Here is a 16,699-nt window from a genome sequence, read left to right as displayed (position 1 = left end):
GAGAGGTGCCGGCCGCCGGGAGGACGCCGCAGAGAGCGGCGCGACGATGGAGCCCCCCCGCAGTAGAGCCGGTGAGTGAAGGGCTGCGGGGGAGGAAGCTCCGTGCGGTGCCGGTCGAGGCACCGAGTAAGGGCGGCCCTGGTTGGCAGCGGGTCGCCCCAACGTAGTCTAAAGCCCAGAGAGGCTCGGGGGCCAGGTGCTTGATGTCGAGCCCCCGAGGTAGGGCTCCAACGATCCCTTAATTGTGATTAGAGCCCAGTGAGGCTCTTGGGGGGACACCAGTGTTTTCAAGAGCCTGGGTGGCTCCAATGACTGGGGCATGTGTCATGCCAGAGCCTGTGTGGCTCCAACGACCCCCACAGTTGTTCTAAGAGCCTGCTAGGCTCAGGGGGCATATTTGTTCAGAGCCTGTGTGGCTCCAATCTTTTGCGCAGTGTTGTTCTAGGGCCATGAGGGCCCCGGCGCAGTTTTGATTCTCCAGCTGCCCAGCAATTAGTGGGCAGCTGCACCGTTTAGGCGCAAGATGGAGAAGGAGTCCCTGAGAGGGATAGAGTTGGCACAGAGGTGCCAGGCCAGTCACAGCTGCGCAGCACTTAGTGCCAGCTGCAGCGTTTAGGCCCTTGTGAGTGTTCCCAGGGGCCCAGCAAGTAGTGGGCCCCTGCATCGTTTAGGTCCTGACATTGAGACTCAGGGCATTCTAGCCCCAACAAGGCCAGTTGGCCTAGGGACTGCCACAGATGGTGGCTTATGTAGGTCTTGCGCAATTGTATGGTTATTTGCACCTCTGAATGTATTTCCTTGCATCATGTTTTATTCCTGCACCTCTGAATGTTTTTAGACATCATGTGACTATTGCGCTACTGTATTATTCTGGTACCTCTGAATGTAATTTGATTGCATCATGTGCTTTATTCTCAACACCGCTGAATGTGTAGGTTTATACATTATGTGTTTCTCTTTACTACTCCTCTGAATGTATATTTATGCATCATGGGTAATGTGTTCTTTCTTAGACCCCTAAATGCTGCGTGATGCTTAGGTGGTTGTTCTTTTAGTACAGGTGGTCCTAGTGAGGTCCTGGTCCCCGGCGCGACAGTCTCCTAAGGGGTTTAGGGTTGCGTAGGTGGTACTTACCTGTTCCCAGTAGTTACTGGATGTGATCTATAACTGTTACTTTGTGTTACAGTGAAGTTTATATACTTTTATTCTACTTACTGACAAGTATTTCTATACCTGCAAAGTGTTGATTTAGACAGTGGCCCATGTGGCCCTGTCTTGTAAATAATCCCTTGTGAATATTGCCGTGCCAGTTGGCACAATGTACATGTGTAATTTCTATCTGATATGCTTTGACAATACAAAAGTTATTTTAATATAACCTTGTGTGGAGTCTCTTTTGTGGTGTACCTAGTATGTTGTTGCTGTTGTGCGCTGACGCAAATGCTTTACACATCGCCTCCGAGTTTAGCCTAGACTGCTCGTGCCAAGCTAGCTAGAGGGTGAGCAGGGGTTATCTTGGCGTGTGACTTCCTTGCCCTGACTAGAATGGTGGTTTCTGCCTGGCTTTGGCATCAGCCTTAGCCTACCAGAAATAGCCGGTTCTAACAGTTTTAAATTAATATTCATAAGTATACCCATTTTGTATGTCAGAATATATCGGAACATCTGCTGATAGTATAGACTGTACGACACAAGAACGATACATCGCTGCCGGCCCGTTGGGTTTAGGCGTGAGAGCTGTGTATTATTTGCCACGTTTCTATATGTTTCATGCTGCCGGCCTCAGACTTGTGGACAAACAGCTGTATCAAATGTGTAATACGCAATAAAAACTTTTTTTTTAAAAAGTTATGAAACCTAAACAAATAGTGAAAACAATGAGTGAAGTAGAAAAGAAAGATTTCCTATGATCTCTGCAAACCACTTGATGAATGCCAGGGAAGCATCCTTTACCACGCAGTGAAAACTACGCAGTGCCTTTACAACGCAGTCACTACCACGACTGCGACTGTACCACGCATTCCTGTAACATGCAAGTCTTTACAATGACTTGCTTTAGGGAAAGCAGCGTTGGACTGGTGTTGGATTTTAAGTCCAACACCTTCCCTACTGATAAACCAATGAGTTGGAATAGTAATTCATACTATCCCAAAGTCCAGCGCTTCCCTAAGGAAAGTCGTTGTAATGACTTGCGTGCTAAAGAAATGCGTAGTAACAGCACAGTCATGGTAGTGACTGCGTTGTGAAGCCAAGCGTGGTTTAGGCATGCGTGGTTCCATCATCCAACCCCTATGCCAGCGTTTAAGGACGGATTGTCAGTCTAACATACCACCATTAGGTAGGTCTGGGCTTGCCCACTGAGAAAGCAGTACTTTTAAGCTACAATGATTACCGGAAAAAGCTTGAAATAATGTCATATTCTAAAGGCAATGACACTAGTCAATGCAGAACATTTATAACAAAGACATGTTTTACCGTGTGTGGGGTCTACAGAGTGATACTTTGTAAAGAACTTCAAGGGCTGACTGATATCTAGTATTTTTTTTGTAGAGAGCATACAGATTGCAAACACACTCACTGTAATGTTGGATGTATGTCGTGACAACGCATGCTTTAACCACACATGCCTTTACAATGCAGGTATTACAACGCAAGTCGTTACAACGACTTGCGTTGGGGTGCGCTGGATAGAGGATAGTTTAATTTACTATTCCAACTCCAGTCCCCGTGGAGAGTAGGGAAGGTTTTGGATTGTAAATTACACCATTCCCTATCCTACAGCGCCCTCCAGCGCAAGTCGTTGTAACGACTTGCGTTGTAATACCTGCGTTGTAAACGTACTGCGTGGTAAAAGTTTCGTTGTAAAGGATGTTTCCCGTAATGGGAAGCAGAAATGAAGTATTCCCTAGGTAGTGCACATGCTCGTAGGCAATGTTCTCTGTTATGGCATGTAGCATCACAGTTGAGCATGGTCCTTCAAGAGAATAGTGTCTAGCGTGGGAATGGTTTCTCAGAAGGATTGAGTGAGCAACGAGCGTTTGAAACAAAGTGCCTGCCTTTGGAGCACACTTTGTTTCTCAGCTCAACCATATTTTATAAGAAGTTAACCCTTTGTATAGTAACTCAAGAGGTAAGAGTATCAGCAAAGGTTCAGAAAACAAAAAAGATCAGGGTGTATACCAAAAAAGTAAATACATATAAATAAATCATCACATAACACTGTAAAGCATGGCAATAGCCATTGTATTGGTGGGATGCTAGCATTCATCATACGTGACCAGAAACGTATTCAGCGCTTTAAGAACAAGCTTTGCTTTCCTTGAAAATCATAACAACTTCCGTACAAATTTGCTACTGATGAAATTTACTGTAACCAATTGTTTTAGATATTTTCATTGTAGATGCACAATTTGTGAGAAGCTTCGATTTGGATATCATCAAATCTTTTCCTAGCCAAAGGTTTTTAAAACAACTTCACAATTTTGCCTCTGAATGTAGTCGAAGCAGATCATGAAAAGAAAGTTAACAAACCTCATTCCTGAACATCTGTGCAATAGGACAGGATTGGTGAAAGGTTTGATTTTCTTTCAATAAAAGATCCAGGCGTCAAATTTCTGAAATGCAGTTAGGTTCACTGTCCTTTCCCTTTTATCAAAAAGCCAAACAGTGAGTAAAACAAAAGAAAAAAACAATAGTAGTAACAACACAAAGCTATGTGTCGTTTTAGCCTTCTCTTGTCTCTCAATGGAAACTCCCTCTCACTCCCATTCTTTATTTATGTTGGTATTAATGGTATTGAGTGAGAGCTCAGCGTAAGTTTTCCTTATCCCCACCCGGTGATAAAGCAGTTTCCTTACGATCCCGCCACCCCCAACCCTGAAGTTTTAACAACGCCTGTTCTAGCCACACTCCTCCTGGATCTTAGCTCAGAGATGTAGCTTTTCAGTGGGGTGCTCTGCTCTGGCGTTTCTGTACCGTCTTGTGTTGGAATGTGATGTCCAGCTCTGGCGTGTTACCCGGTTTGGTAACGTTTACTCGAGTCTCTGGATCCGGTGGGTTCCTTCTCAGATGAGTTTCTGGAACAACTGTCTTCTCGCTCTCCTGCGGATTCCCCTCCTCTCTGCCTGATGTGTCTTCTAGGTCATGAATTAACCAATTATGGTTGTCTCCTCTTCAGGAGCTGAGGTGGAACACCGACCCTTTCTCGTCAGTACCATAGCGGTTAAAGAGGCAGTACTCTCAATTCTGTGGGTAAAGGAAATGCATGTTGTTTGTTGTAGGGGGCCATAATGTATATTCAAGTAAATCTTCGCCCTCCTCACAGACCTCTTCTTCAATGAAAAAATACAGAAGAATCAACAGCATATCGACAACACCAAGCCCGCTTCTCTTCTTAGACCTACTACTTCCCATAGCATTCCTCAATGACCATCATTGAAAGCCCTGTCACTTGCAGATCTTGTTGCAGTCACTCAAAGACAACATCTATGAAGATGATATTTTACTATCATCTGTCATTCAAGCTCTCTCCGAAGAGGCTCCCTCACTCCTATTCCCCATTGTCTACTTCTCTTTCACTCAAGACATCTTCCCAGAAGCTCTAAAAACAGTCCTGATCCTCCCAATCCTTAAAAAAACGGATGTACGTTGTTACAACGCATGCTTTTACCACGCATGCTTTTACAACGCAGGTTTTTCAACGCAAGTCGTTACAACGACTTGCGTTGGGGGGTGCTGGATAGTGAATAGTTTAATTTACTATTCCAACTCCAGTCCCCGTGGATAGTAGGGAAGGTGTTGGATAGTAAATTGAACTATTACCTATCCTAGAGTGCCCCCCAGCGCAATTCGTTGTAATGACTTGCGTTGAAAAACCTGCGTTGTAAAGGCACTGCGTGGTAAAAGTTGCGTCGTGAAGGATGTTTCCCTTAAAAACCAATACTAGACCCTAACGACCTTGCTAAATAGTGCCACCACTCACCTACTCTGCATTAGCAAGATCATTGAACATGCTGTTTATGCTCAACTCCAAGATCATGTCAATACCAACCACCTCCTCATAACTACCAATCTGGTGTCAGATCACAGCGCAGGACAAAGTCAGCTACTTTACACATTGTAAATCACACCCTTCTAACCACAGACGAAGATGACCCCTTTCTCCTGACATTGCTGGACCCCTCAGCTGCCTTTGACACCTTCAACCATTCCACCCTCATCCACACCATAAAGTCTCAAATGGGATTCACTGGTAATGTCCTTCAAGGATTCTCCTCCTACTTTAGCAACCAATGCCAGTTCATCCACATGGGAATCTCAAAGTCCCATAAGATCCCTATCACCTGAAGAGTCCTCCAGTGTTCCATACTGCCCCAAGTCATCTTTAGTGTTTGGATGGAGCCCCTTGGGGCTCTACTAACTGCTAACAGATTGAAAATTCACTCAGAGGTTAACAGTATACGGGGGACAGCCATGACGACGCAGGCTTTACACCGCGCTGCCATTACGACGCTGCCATCACAACGCAAGTCGTTACAACGACTTGCGCTGGAGGGCGCTCTTGGTAAAGGAATAGTTTTATTTTCTATTCCAACACCTTCCCTACTGTTACGTAGGCTGGAGTTGGAATAGAAAATTTAAATATTCCACAATCCAGCGCCTACAGCGCAAGTCGTAACGACTTGCGTTGTAATGGATGCGTTGCAATGGCAGCGCGGGGCAAAGCCCGCGTTGTCATGACATACATCCCAGTATACATCTCTACTGGAACCTTTCCTCAGCTCAGACATCCAAAACCTAGAACGCTGCCTGCACTTTATTCCGACCCAGTACTCCAGCACCTGACTGAAGTACAGCCCAACAAGACAGAATTCCTTTTCTTTACCAAGAAGAACAAGCAAGACATAATACAAACCTGGCTCAATGACCTGAATCTTGAATACTTTAAACCCCAACTTTCACCCTTTGCCAGGTCATTTGGATCCATCCTGGAGACCAACCTCACCTTCAAGGAACAAATTTCCAAACAAGCAATGAAGAACAAACATCATTCTTCTCTACTGAAGAAAGTGAAACTGTTCCTCCTGGAAAGAGACTTCAGATGTGTTCCCCTGCCCTAAGTGCCTGACTGTGTGTATCTGGTATCCTGGTGTTTTGATTTTTGGGACCTGGCCTCATGCCAATCTCGCTTGTGCACAAAGTTCTATCTATGCTTCTTCTGACTATGAGTAAGTCCTGAGCTTGTCCTGTCACCTGGAGGGGTGCAACAAACGTGGCCCCATTTACTGACAGTGGACTACTGTCCCTATCATGAGTTTACCATGTAGAGTAGTGGTTAGTGGCATCATAATGTGTTTTGGGGAATTAATACTATGTCCGTGTTATCTGAGTCACTGTAATGGAGGCCATCTGGCCCACTTGTGCAAAGTTTGCCTTCTATGAGCATACCCAGTCTTTATCGGTAACATGCCGAGTTCATGTTAAGCGCGGTGATGTGTATAGCCAGGGTGGTGCATGCATGATGTGTGTGTGTGTGAACCAGAGTAATGGAGGTCAGTATAATCCATTTTGGATACCCCTGGCCTCACCGTTAACAAGATGAAGGTGATGACTGTGCTCCCAGACCGTGGAATTTCAATGCTCGCATTCCTGTAACTGACTGTAGAAGACCTAGACAAGTGATGGTAGAGGAGATGGGGCTCATTTAGTTACTCTAAAAGAGTTGCTGATTACTCTTTCTGCACACTGCCATTTCATGGACGGTAAGGGTGAGGGGTGGGACTGCAGACTCTGCTATTAAAGGTGAGAAAAACAATGAATAGAGACTTGCTGTGATTACTCCTTCAGTTCGCCTGATGACATTCAAGTGCAGAAACCTCACACCTCTGTGTGCCTCTCTTATAGGTGAGATTTCCCTGCTTTGAGGCACGTCACTCTACACAAAACCTGTGCTCGGTGTCCGAAGTCAGCCTTGAAAGTACGCTTGAAAGGATAACAACCCTAAACCGGTTCTACAGATTCAGACAGATTGGATCCACATTTCCTGTGTGCCAGTTCAATGTAAAAGTGAGACCCCACTACCCATTTTTTGTTCAAGTTCCAAGTCCTCTAAGCCAAGGAATTGAGCACTCCACAGAGTACTCACAGGGCTGCTGTGCAACCAGGACTAGTGTCTGCTTCATAGCCAGTCAACCAGAGGTGAAGGGATGTCACCTGAAGTCTGGATCTCTTGCTGGAAGAATGGTTTACCTTTACTGGAACCGGTCTAGAAACCTGTCTGCCTACTGTGAGAGGGAAGGAGACAGCTTCCAATGTAGGAGAAGAGACTGTCCAGGAAGGAGCGAGGCACAGCATTTCCAAGATGGCTGTAGGGTGCCCAAAGAACCAGTTGGCTGGGGAGCGATCAGTAAGACGATGTGAGTATCTTCCTAGACAGTTATAATAGCTAAACGTCTATACATAATTTGTCATTCCTGAGCAGAGAAAATGTATTCTCAAGCAAGAAAGGTGTGTAAAAAAGATCTATATTTATTAAAAAAGTTTGAGAAGGTAAAAATACAATGAAAAACACAATAAATTCAACAGTGAATTCTAAACACGAAATGTGCAATCAATTTAAAATACAGAAATATGCAATCAATATAATATCACAGTTAAAAACAAAAAGATTCCTTTATCTAATCTAATAGACAGTAATGTGGCGAGATTGGAATGAATTCCGACGCGCGTTTCGGCGCTATGGCAGCGCCTTCTTCTGGGAATCGAGCCACAGATTCCTGTATTAATATGGGCCAGCAATTTGTGTGTGATGGGGCTGGTACTTCTGGGCTTTAAGGAGTTTTTTCAATACTTGTAATTAAAAGGAATTTATATTGTCCGTTTCTTTATAGTCTGTAGATCCTTTTGATGAAGATCTACGATACTGTAGTATAATTATACTGGAGCATGTCACGGAGAAGAAAATTTGGAAGCTCTAATATATGATAAATATAGACATTCCAAACCGGATATTTCTTCTAGGGCTTAATACATTCTATATGCCAAATGTTGTATAAAGGATCAATATTAGCGTTCCGGATGTAGTAAAGTTGATCTGCCTGGTCTCCGGACAGCGTCCTGGTATCAGCTGCAATCAGTAAGAACCTGGGCTTCAGAGGGCCCCCCAAACTCTCCCAACAGTTCTAGGTGAGAACCTCAATTCCACTACAGCATGATTGCCAAGGTCTGTTCTGGGCTGCTATTGCATATTGTGATCAGAAGGTGAAGAGCTTAAACTGCCTAAGTTGTAATCAGCTTGTGCGGGCCGCAACTGCAGAGGTTGTGAGACCAGCCCCTGCAGATCTGCAACTGCCAAAGCTATGTTTGTCTCATCTGGGGCTACAGCTGCCGAAGTTGTGATTAGTCGATTTAGGCTGCAATGTTGAAGTTGTGATCGGCCTGTGTGAGGGCGCAACTGCCAAAGTTGTAGCAGTCCCCTGCAGGGCTACAACTGCCAAAAGTGAGATCAGCAGCAAGAGTAATGCGGCATCATCAGTGTGGGGCTACACTGTGTTGGGCCTTAGTCATGGACTGACTAGCCCTGACATGGACTCATAGCTTCAACCAGAAGCTAAGGACACCTACTGTCGGTCGAGAAGGCGCTGTGCCCCATCAGGACTACTGCCTTCCACAAATCAGAAGAGTCATAATGAGTATACTGCGAAAGGCAGCCCAGAGGCAGGAGACACTCAAAGCAGCCTCCCAGCACACGGCCACTCGTTGGAATTCATGGGGGAGCCACAAGGTACCGGGAAGGCCGAGGGCAACCTAAGCAGACTGATTCAACCCATGAGCAAGTAAGAGATTAACAAGACTAAGCACACATACTGGGGGTCATTTTAACTGCAGCTGTGCCAGATTCATGCTACTCCTGTTATTTCCCATCGTTAGAGGGCATCACCCAGAACCAGTGAGAGAGTATGGGGACAGTAAAGAGAGTGAGGGTGCAGGTGGGCATAGCACCTACCAAGATAGTGCCCAGAGAGACTAAACTGTTTCAGTTGTGACTAGTTTGTATTATTGAATATCATTGTGTGGTAAAGTAGTTTCTTTTCTAAAAAGACAAGTATTGCTCTGGACATTCTCTTTACTGGGTGTTGATTGATTGTTGAGCGCTGAGTTTGATCAACCCCACACAAGCCACTCTGACAAGCATGTGACTTCTGGCTGCAAAGAGTCAAATGCAAAAAGGATTGCACACGGCCAAGTTTGCAGATCCATCAAAGGACGGACCCTGAGACATCAGAGTCAAATTACTTAATTCCTCATGAAGAGGCAGGGTAGCCCCGCTTAACCCATGGAGTCTGACACCACCTCTGATAGCACACCCACATCCAGAACACCGTCAGACTGCAGACAAAGAAGTGCAAAAAAATCAAAAACAAGGCAACATGCCATTTCCATCTATGATCCAAGATATGGAACAACAGCCCAAAGTCCATCAAGATGGCACAAACACTGCTCCAAATCAGGAAATGGCTGAAAATGCAACTCTTTAAAGAACACTTCATCATAATGCAGTCCACAAACTAGCCACTTCGCAAATCACTTGCTGATTGTGTTTGCCTTTCACCCCGAGCAGCGCTCCACTACCTTTGCCTAGATTTGTGCTTTACAAATACCTTTCACATACAAAAGAAATAGGGATAGAGCTGGCCCTATTTTGAGTATCAGTTTTTAAGGCACCTTACATGACATGACAAAATGATACTAGTGAATTGAAAAAGTTTTATTGATGTACAATGAACAATGAAAGGCTTAACCAATCTGAGTAGAGATATTAATAATTATGCATGATGAACATGTTCAGTCATACCACAATACAGAGAACACCCTATCATCTCCTAAGACTAAAAGGCCCAGGGAGCTTTAAAGAGTGCAAAGGGATACCATATGGAATAAGCCAGGGGTCTTCTACCTGTGACACAAGCCTGAAATTATCTCTTTTGAGAGCCCAGGCTCTGACCAAGAGGAGCATTCACCATGCCCCTGGGAAACCCAGGCAACCATCATGCTGAAAACTGTGCTGCGTTTTGTGTGAAAGTAAACAGTGTCAGTGAGCCACTTTGTAATGGGCCATCAGTAATGTGTTATGTCCTTCAGGTGTCAAAGTAAGGGGGAAGTTAGGGAGATCCAAATAACTCTCACGGTTAGGAGCATATTGGAAGCCCCTGCAGCCCCAAACCTTACAGGGGCCCAGCGATCCCTCTGAGGAGCCCCATTCAGCAGAGGGCCAATGAATATCTGTGAGATATAGGAGACTGCTCAAAGTCCCTCACACAGTGGATATGTTTAAAACTTTATGGAGACCTGCTGCTAATAGCATATTATCAAACATGTATTTGAATTCTAAAAGAGATTACTAAGCATCAAACTGCTGCCTTTAAATGTTACATATGTTCATAGCTCCTGATTGTGTAGAATTATTGTGAGAACATATTTATCGTTCTAAAGACGAAGAGCCGAACAAAAATGTTTACATAGGTGGCGCGCGCCTTTTAACATGCCTGAAAATCAGATGAGATAAGCTGTTTACCACTGATACCTGCAGCTCTGGTCAATTAATGGACATCATTTAGGGACGCCAGGGATCACAGCTGCGACCTCTGGCTTGCACCAAGCGACCCCTGGCATTGCCCTTGTGACCTTTGGCCTCAGAAGTGGTAAAATCAGTGCTTGGAACACAGCGGCAGGGTTGGGACTCGTTGGGATTACACTCTTTTTTTCTGTCAATTCTTTCATTACACTAATATTGAATAATGTTAGAATATTCACTAATAGTTTACAAAAAAGTGGAGCACAATTTGCTGGAATATGACCTTCCCTGGCAGCTGAGGTAAATAAAAAAATAAAATTTAAATGCGTGCCGGTGAGATCGGGTTTATGCATGTAAGTGAGTGAAAGTGAAGGGCACTTCTGCTACCCCTGGTATTTTGGTAAATTGACGTCCATGTCAATTACTGTAAGGTAAGGTTGCTAGAGATTGCATATGTGGGTAAAAGATTTCATTCAACATGTCGGAAATAGCTTATACAAGTTTGTTCTGATCGTGTTTTCCACAACAAAACATGTTTCAGGTTCATCTCTGACATGAGGTTGGTAAAAGCCATGGGAAGCTGGTTTCTTCCCTGTGAAGCGCCACTAGATAAGTACCAAGATTCAACCAACTGGAGAAAAGAATTGCCCCCTTTGAGCCTTTTGTTTTCTTCTTAAATATTTTAACACTATAGTTTTGTAGTATCATCTTTAAATTGCTAAATATCTGGCTTGGTGAAACTGTGCATCATCATCTGAAGGCCATGGGCTTACTAAGGAAGTTACCATCACAAATCTATCGCATATTTCCATTGAGGGTGCTACAAAAATTAAAAATTGGCATCTACCTTTCATATGAGGCAATGCGGTTGCCCGGGAGACCTAACAGCGAGCGTGAGAGCTCTCCCCTTGCATGGAGGTCAACAAGAAATTGCAGGTGGGTGATGTTATAGGGAAGTAGGTCATTAAGGGGTGCTTAGGTCGGAGGGGCGTGGCTAGCGCCCGACGGCGATGGCGGGGCTTCTCCGTAGCTCTCTCTGGGAGGCGCGGATGACGGGAGACCTGGCGTGATTCCTGCACGCAGTAATTCCACTAAACTTGGCCAGAAGACGTCGGAATGTGAGAGGCGTTAGTAGGAACCCTTGCTTACCCTGCTTTCGTCGTCTACGAGGCTCTTTCAGCATAAGTGACTGCAGCGCTCCTCAGGAAGATTGCGCCCGCCATTTTGTATTGCCGCTGATGGAACCTTTCTCCTAGCGGTTTTGATTTATGGCGTGTCTGTGCTTTCTCTCGCTTGCCCTCGGCAATTCGCCTCATCGTTCATGATATTTATGCCTCGAATTCCGAGCATTGTCAAGTTTAGCGCTCTGGATGCTTTCTCTGCGCAGCACTACGACGACTTTCTCCTCAGTGCTATTGTCGTCTCAGCTCATGTTTCACCGTGTTTCAGTGCTTCCTGATTAATAGCGCTCTATATTTTGACCTTTCTTTTAGAGCAACGTCATTTAGCTCCCTCGTCTCCTCTTCAAAACTCTCTGACTAATTCCTTTTTTGACATTTTAGCAAATTGGAACTCATGTGCCACCTAATGCTCACAGGTGGTCTTACACTTTTGTTCAAATACCTAGCAGCATGAATGCTTTTCCCTCATCGAAGTCTGCAGCTTAATACTATTATTCACCTCAGGCTATGTGATGCATTTCTTTCTTATGAGTAATTTATTTGTATAAATTTATTTGCCATTACTATTATATGCCTGTTTACAGGACTCATGCTGATACTATATACTTTTAGGCTTGATGACGCATTACTTACATATGTTTAATATGTTGTGCTCTGCTCTTGCTTATTTTGGCTGATTTCCGTCAATTTGTTTTCATATTCTTCATACGTTTAATCTGTATTTTTTTCTATATGGGAAGATTACATGAAGACCTGCGCAAACCCTCCGCCACTGTTAAAAAGGTCTTGGGTCCTACGGGATCCCGTTATCAGTGTTTAGCGATGGAGGACTTGCCTGATGCTGTTTCTACAAAGACTTCGTTACCTTCTACTTCATTACTGCCTGTCACCAAAACAGGTACAATCAAACGACTGAAACAAACTCCTCCTTCACCTCCTTCTCAGACAGCTTCTACTACTACTATTGACTTACTCTTGGGTGAAATAAGAGCCCTGCGTCCCTTTATTGAAGAGACCAAAACTACAATAACAACTTTCCGACAAATGGCTATCTGTGGATGAACGAGTTAATACACTTGAGCAAACCGTTGCATCAATGCAATCCTCTGTTTCCAAGCTAGATCCAATACGTGCAAAAGTTTCAATTCTACACAAGCAGATCGAAAATTTGGAAAACAGAAGTAGACGGAACAACCTACGCCTTTATGGCCTTGAGGAAGGACAGGAAGGGTCTGATCCCATTACTTACTTCAAATCCTTTCTACCTAAGCTCCTTCATTTGCCAGAAGGTACTAATCTTAACATACAAAGGGCGCACCGTTTAGGCCCTATTAGAGGCGCATCTTCTTCTGTTTCTTCAATGAGGAAACCACGAGGTGTGATTATGTACTTTCTTGAGTATACTGACCTACTCACAGTTTTATCTGCAGCAAGAGCTATGAATCGCATCACATGGTCTGGTCACCCCTTATTCTTCTCACAGGATTATGCTAAATCGACAGCGGATCGACGTAAGGAGTTCTTGTCTCTTCGTCCACAATTGCGTTCTTTGGGAGCACAGTATGGATTGTTTCACCCCTGCCTTTTTAAGGTCACCATTAATAACAAAACTACCACTTATGATGACCCTTTGAAGCTGAAAAGTTTTCTCTATTCGTATTCTGCTGAGACAATGGATACTGCTTCAGCCTCAACATCTAAGTAATCTTATGCCAATGCAATGATGTTGCTTCTCTGTTCTGTAGTTAATGTTTGATGGTTATTCATGTCACACAATATATATTGTATGAATGTTCTTTCTTGATGTGTTAACTCTCTTGCTCTCTTTTTTACACAGATGTTTTTGTTTTTCCGGCTCTTCTGGTTCCTTCCCTGTGTTCGTGGGATCCGCTGGGTCTCTCCCTTCCTTCGTCTCCCCGTTTGAGCTGTGGCTGCGTCGCCATTCTTCACGTGGCCTACACCCTCCCACCCTTTGCCTTGTCTTGTTCCAGATGTTATGTAAGTTTCCTGTCTTTCCCTTTTTCCCAGTGTTTTTTACCATTTACTTCTTGTCCTCTTTTTGGTTTTCTGTTCACCGGCTCTCCTTATCTCATACCTTTTCTTATTCCAATACCCTGACTCTCTTCTTTGTCTATCCCCTCCTCCTTTGGTGTTATTTTTGTCTTTCTTGTATATTTCTCTTAGGATATTCATCTTCTTCTTCTCTTTTCATTACCACTCTTCCTTACTGCTTGATAGTTTTCCTTCTTTCTCACTTTCATATTTGTGTACAAGTCATAACCTCTTTATTCTCAGGATGTGGTCATTTATGCTTTCTCTTTTCTCCTTCCCTATCATGCCTGAACTTTCTTCTTGTTTTTACTTTGCTCTCTCATTTTGTACATTCTTATAATCTTACCAGTTTTTTCTCTTTTTTTCCTTTCTTCGTAACTACCTTTTCTTTATTTTCTTTTCACTCTTTCTTCTTCATGAATCTTTTTCTTACTTTTGTATACGTTACACTCTATTGCATATTCTTTCTTCATTATCTTTGCATCTATCATGATTTCACTACTTTAATGTATATGCTATGTCTTTGAATATAATCTCTTGGAATGTTAAGGGTATCAACTCCCCAATTAAGCGTCAACGCATTTTATCTCACCTAGCCAAATTAAATGTTGACATTGCGTTTCTTTAGGAGACCCACCTCTCTGACACGGAGTCTGCTAAGCTTAAGAGGGGATGGGTGGGTGATGTTTTTTACTCTCAAGGTGATGGTAAACGTAATGGTGTTGCAATTTTGTGTCGCAGATCTCTCCCTTTTACTGTTATTTCCCAGGATTCTGATACTAATGGCCGATGGATACATGTCAGACTATCACTTAGAGGTGTTCCACTCTCTCTCCTTAATGTCTATGGCCCCACTACTGGTGAACCCCTATTTTGGGCAGAATTTTCTCCACAAATCACCCGTTTTATAGATGACAATTTCATCCTTGCGGGAGATTGTAATCAACCTTTTGATCCATTTATAGATAGGAAATCTGATGCCACCTACATCCCTAATAAATCGCATAAACTTTTTACTCAAGCTATCTCCCAACACAAGCTTGTTGACTCTTGGCGCCTCTGCAACCCAACCTTGCAGGAATATACCTTTTATTCCCCATGCCATCGCTCACAATCACGGATCGATTACATTTTTGTTTCTCATGATCTTGACCAAACACTTCATTCAGCGGAAATTGGTCCGATTTTGCTCTCAGATCATACCCCTGTCATAGTCAGCCTTGATGTGCTTCCTAAAGTTGACGGACCCAGGAGATGGCGTTTTAACAATGCTCTCCTCTTAGATCCCAAATTCTCCACATCATTTACCGCCTTTTTTGATGAATTTTTTCAAATTAACGATATTCCGCCCATTTCCAAACACACTGTTTGGGATGCTTTCAAAGCGGCCGCACGCGACTTCATTATTACTTATGTCGCAAAGAAACGTAAGAATGCTCGCCAATTCACTAAAACCCTTCTTCTTGACATTAAGCGATTGGAACACGCCTATTTCACCTCACATTCTAATGATAGTCTGACAACTTTGATCGCTGCCAAGCTTAAATTTAATGAAAAGTCTACTGAAGATGCCTCCTTATATTTACTCAAGTCAAGTGCTAAGTTTTATGGTGGTAAGAACAAAGCCGGGAAAATTCTTGCAAATTACCTGAAGGTCAAACACAACAAGATATCCATTGAATCTGTATATGATGCCGATGCACACCTACAACATAAAGATGCCGACATTCTCACTACATTCTCCAGTTTTTACGAGTCCCTATACACATCTGGCACCCAATCATCTCCCCATTCTCTTTCACAATTCTTCTCTACTATTCAACCTCCTGCTCATTTCCCTCTTGACCTCTCCTCTTTGGAGACTGACATCTCACAGAAAGAGCTGCTCACCGCACTCCAGCGTCTTAAACTTAATAAAGCCCCTGGTCCAGATGGTTTCACTGTTGAGTTTTACCTTCACTTCTCCAAATTATTACTTCCAAAGCTACATTCTCTTCTTCACTCCTTTGCTGCTTTAGGTGCCTCCTCGGGGACCTTTTTGGATGCACACATCTGTCTCATACCCAAACCCGGAAAAGACGTGCAATATTGTAAGAATTACAGACCCATATCCCTTGTTAATATTGACTATAAAATTTACGCCAAAGCATTAGCGTTGAGACTAGATCATTTACTTCCTGATTTATTAGGTAAAGAACAATCAGGTTTTGTTAAAGGCCGATACATCACTGACAACACAAGGCTTTTATTTAACATATTGTCAAAATCATCCCATCTCAAGCACTCCCTCGCGGCTATTGCCCTAGATGCCGAAAAGGCTTTCGACAGGGTCGAATGGCCTTACCTCTTCCACACTCTCGGATGGTTTGGGTTCGGCCCTAAATTTATTTCCCTAATCTCACTGTTATATACTCACCCGAGGGCTGCAGTTTATGGTAATAGTCAAATTTCCCCTTACTTTGACCTTGGTAGAGGAGTTCGCCAAGGTTGCCCTCTCTCACCCTTTCTTTTCAATCTTGCTTTAGAACCTTTCCTGTCTAGATTACGCCAGAACCCCGACATTCATGGATTCCAGACAGCAGATTCCTCCATTAAGCTGGCTGCTTATGCAGATGATATTTTGCTCTTTATTTCGAAACCCACAGTCTCCATCCCTGCTTTCTTGGAGGAAGTGCAGCATTATTCCTTAATCTCTGGCTATAAGCTCAATAATGATAAATGTGAGATCCTTCGCTTGACGAAATTCACTTTCAAACCTGACTTTAGTGCCTCCAGTTTTACCTGGAGCTCTTCTCACATTAAGTATTTAGGTTTATATATTACTCCTTCCATCCCTGACACTGTTTCCCTCTGTCTTACTAAATGCACTCAGAAAATATCCGACCTCACTGCG

General features: G+C 43.6%; 1 long non-coding RNA gene across 1 annotated transcript in view; it reads left to right on the top strand.

Annotated features, from left to right (window-relative positions):
• Nucleotides 1-13,719, top strand: part of LOC144823298 (uncharacterized) — a 324,492-nt gene extending 310,773 nt beyond the window's left edge. The window contains exon 3 of the long non-coding RNA XR_013608762.1: nt 13,592-13,719. This is a non-coding gene — a long non-coding RNA (uncharacterized LOC144823298). The remainder of the gene's footprint in view (nt 1-13,591) is intronic.
• The last annotated feature ends 2,980 nt before the right edge of the window (nt 13,720-16,699 follow it).

This window comes from Lissotriton helveticus, chromosome 3_1 (genome assembly GCF_964261635.1).
Source record: "Lissotriton helveticus chromosome 3_1, aLisHel1.1, whole genome shotgun sequence".
NCBI lineage: Eukaryota > Metazoa > Chordata > Amphibia > Caudata > Salamandridae > Lissotriton > Lissotriton helveticus.
This window is presented reverse-complemented; position numbering and strand designations above follow the sequence as displayed.